Source organism: Olea europaea, unplaced genomic scaffold (assembly GCF_002742605.1).
Source record: "Olea europaea var. sylvestris unplaced genomic scaffold, O_europaea_v1 scaffold3555, whole genome shotgun sequence".
Classification (NCBI taxonomy): Eukaryota; Viridiplantae; Streptophyta; class Magnoliopsida; order Lamiales; family Oleaceae; genus Olea; species Olea europaea.
This window is the reverse complement of record NW_019254720.1, coordinates 1-4614: the sequence shown is the minus strand read 5'-3', so window position 1 is coordinate 4614 and position 4614 is coordinate 1.

The following is a 4614-nucleotide window of genomic DNA, read 5'->3' as shown; positions in this document are numbered from 1 at the left end:
AATTCTTGTGATCCGGCAACCATTTCTTGGGAAAACATCAAACATTCTTGAAGACAAACACCTGGCTTCCTCAACTGATTGAAGGAAGGAACTCTCTCTTTGGTGGATTGAGAGAGTGGTGCAAGGTGCAGTTACAAGCACAAGAACAGGAGGTTCTTGGCGTTCCACTTGTGAGGATATTCAGTACAAGATCAGAAGACTGTAGGAGACAGCAGATTGGACTGCAGGAGGTGGACTTAGGAGTCTAGCAGGAGTCTAGAGAGTCTACGCAGTAGATCGTCAGGCTGTGACAGTGGATCTTGATGGGTTCTTTGATTGGCGAATCATTGTAATCTTTGAAGTATCGTTAGTGGAGGTAACTGGCTTGTGCCCGCAGTTTTTCCCGTGTTGGGTTTCTCCGTCAGCAATTCTTGTGTTGATTTTGTTTTTACTACTTTCAGTTATTTAGAATAATATGCGGTAATTCAACATAGGATTAAATTGGATTGTATGTCTAATCATCTAGATAACTAACAAAAGTGACTTGTTGCTTTAGTTAGATTAATTCCGCACGTAAGATCGAATTGGTAATTGGAACGTACACTTGGTAAATGCTTAAAATTTGAATTTGACGTTGTAAAGCGTTCCCGTGAACTTTCTAAGTGTAGTAGCGCGTTCCTAGAACTTTCACCATACAATCGCATAATACATTCAAAACACGGCCATGACTTTCCTGGAACGGTGGATGCGATCGCATGGAGTTTATTCTATGCGACCGCATAATTTCCCGTTTTCTCCGTCGAATAACTTTCAGTATTTTGGTCATAACTTTCTCTCTCGATGTCTGATTAAGATGATTTAGATTGCGTTGGAAAGATAAATCAAAGGGCTACAATTTTGATCCATATATCATCTTCTAATTCGATCATTTTTCATGTCAAAAACAGGTCCCAATATGAGGCTAAAAAATCGATGCGTAACCTTTTCGATAGGGAATTGATGTATGATGACGTTATTTCATCCTTTTGACTTCTTTCTTCATCCACTTGACCTCTAACACACTCGAATCTTTATCACAAGGTTAGACACAAGTTTGGAATATTTTCATTTTGATCCCTGAACTTTCACTTACTTCCATTTTGATCCATTTCGCTCTTTTCTCCCAAGTTTCACCTTTTTCTATCAAAATACAACCTGAATCATAACATAAGTATAATGAGTACATTTTGACATCAAATAATCATATGAATGCAACAATTAAGAGGAAAAATATCATATTTTACACTTTTATCACTCACCGACCTATGACTTTATTTCAGATATTTTTTCCAACTCGAACTTTTACTATGTCAAAAATGGGTATCAATTGTTTTTTTATTATATTTGACTAATTTTCTTCTTCTAATTGCATCTAGATGACACTTAGCAATCTCCAATTATCATTTTGTGGTTCGAATCAACTATTAAAAGTTGCAATTGAGTCTTCAAAACTTTGCATTCCACAATTTTTATGTCGTTATTCACTTCTTTCTTTCAATTTAGCCTCTAATCATCAGGTTTTGCCAAACCAATATCAATTTCTCCTTGATTCATGGGAAAATCACTCTTTTCTTCAAGCTTTACACCATTCACACCAATTCAACTAATATACAAAACAACATTAAACACACGTTAAAACGTCTTAAAACTCTAACAATCAAACGAAATATCAAGATTAAGTAGTATTAATATGATGAGTAAAACACATTAATCAAGAACAAATTACAACTATACTTCCGAATTTTTTAGAAAAAGTACAAAGAAATTTCAAAAACATAATTAAAAATAAAAAATTAAGAAAAATCACCTTCTTTTTTTAATTATTTATTTGTATTTATTTTTTAAAAATTTGGGAGTAAAGCTGCAATTTGATCTTTATTTTTCTTTTCGTTATTTTTTTACTCTAATAGGAGGGTATATTTATCATTTTACAGCTTTTAATTGAAAATGTATTTAAATAATGATTTTCACAATTAAATATGAAAATAAGGGTGAAAATGTCAAAAAATGAAAGGTATGGATGTTTTACACAATGATATTAAAAAGTATGGACGTTTTGTGCTAATTACCATTTTAATAATTTATTTGGACTCATTTGCAGTTTTTTAAAAAGTTTGGGAGTATAATTGCAATTTGTTCTTTAACTTTTATTCTCTTTTCCTTTTGTTTTATTTAAATAGGAAGATATATCTGTCATTTTACATTTTTTATTGAGAAATTAGATGAAAAAGACATTTCCGTAATGAAAGATGAAAATATAGGTGAAAATGCTAAAAAAATAAAAGGTAAAGACGTTTTACACAATAACATTAAAATGTAATGATGTTATATATATATATATATATAAGCGAAGCCCAAGTTATTGAGGCTGAGAAATTTTGTAAAGTCCCGAATTTTATATTCTTAAGTTGGTTGATATAGCCAATTTAAAAAAAAAAACGAGCTATGGACGCTCGGCTCACTTAAGGTTATGAAACTCAAGCCATAAGTTATTTAAAAGCCAAACAATTTAAGACATTAAGTTTAAGTAAATTTGATTGTGCAAATTTAATCAACAACTGGGTTGCCACAATAGTCATTTGCATGGTATTTCACATAGGCAACCCAATTTCAAATCACCATGCAAATGTTTTCATAAAATTTTTATAAAATTATTTTTGAGTTAAAAAACTACTCATTTAGCACATAAGAACAATTATATCAAGTTAATTAGATTGAATAATTGATTTATTAGTGTGCATTCATGGAAATAGGTTACAAATCATATGAATAATTCATTCCCCTCTATTTTTCATTATGTAAATGTTTTTTAAAACTTTTTATAAGAATTATTTTTTTATGGACTTAAAATTCTTTAAATTCCTAGTTAAATACTCAATTTTACAAGGTCAATGATAATATAATTCTCCCATTTAGTTTTTCACTGAAAAGGAGATTCCAAGAAGAGAGAAGTCACTTTTTCATTGCATCTCTCATCAATCTGAATTTACTTTTATTTTCTTTCAAAAATATCTTTTATGTTAAGTTAAATTTAAAAGAATAGCAAGGGTGTGAAGGAAAAAGGCTTTTACACATTTTGTTCCTTTATAATTCAAGAAAATCAAGATAAGTGATGCTAAGTATTTACCCTTTTTGTTCATTATGTATGTCTATGTATGCTTGTGATATGTATTAGAATTTTTAAAATTATGAATAAAGAAGTTCATGTATGGCCATAACCGATTTTTACGACCCAAGGGATTATTCGGAATCATGAATTTGTCAATTTATATCTACGTGATATGTTAAATTCTTTCGTATCACTTTGTATATATGTCTTTGACCAAAAGGATGCACCATGTGATATTATCCTACTGAGCTTAAAGCTCACACCTTCTATGTTGACAAAATTTTCAAATTAAAGGATTGGTCGAGAAAGTGGGATTTACATGAATTGCAAAGGATCTGTATGGAGAAAGGTACTTCATTGTGTAGTTTGTCACATTTAAAAAGTTTTTAGTTCTTACTAATTATGCAATCTATGTTGAGTTTTTAAAAGATGTTAGTTTATCTTTCTTTAAGATTTCCTAGTCCTTTTTCTAGATGTGAACATTTAATTTATTTTTTATTTTTTATTTAGTTTAAGTATGCATATAGTTAAAGTTGTTAAAGAAATCAAGATTAAACATTAGACTTGTGAAGAAAAAATTTCTTCTTACTGCTTGAAATTTGTTACATCATTTCGGATAGAATTTTTTGGACAAAACTAGTGAGATTTGAAAGTCCTATGAGTCTCTGTTTGGGCTTTGGAGTTGAGTCAATTGAAGGTCGGTAGGATAAGTTATGCCGTTTTTCGTGTGCTATGTTCAAGTGTCTATTGGAGTGCTTAATGATCTTAAAAAATTCGAAAAATTTACTATGTTGTACTTGAATGAGTTTAGAAGATACTGTAAAAATTTTATAAAATTATGTATCCAATAAATGGTACAACTAAGCTTGATTGTTGGATAGTAAGTAGCTGAATTTAACTCCTTTAATGCAAGCTAACATTCATTTGATTGTTTTAGTTTCACTATTTAACAATCAAAGTTATCCACCTTAATTCATTTGTTACCAATAAATTTTAGAACATATAGTAGAATGCAAGTGGAACTACAAAGTTATAAGAAATTTTTAATTTAACTCGAATTTTTGAAAGAAAGAAATTTTTGTTTTTTGTTTTTTGTTTTAATTATTATTTTAAAACTTTCTTTCCAATCACGTGTAGTATTAATTTAGAAAGTGTTGTTGCCAAGTGTATGGATGGATATAGATAAAGTAGAATTTTGACTTGAATAGATAATGATGAAGTAGTGCATTCTTGCTGGAGAGTGGGGACTCATTTATGGTTTAACACAGATCTCGTATTTTATGGGGGCATTTTTTAAAATGTCCAAGTTTAAGGATATGAATTGAAAAGTGTCAATTTATTTGAATTTAGTATCAATTTATCTATCATGTCCCTAATGAAAGCTATATTTTGAAATGGTATTCTCGACATTTTAAATGTCGTTCTCGATATTTGATTTTTTTATCAATTTGTCACAAATTTTGAGAAGTGACTTCCAAGAGAAGTTA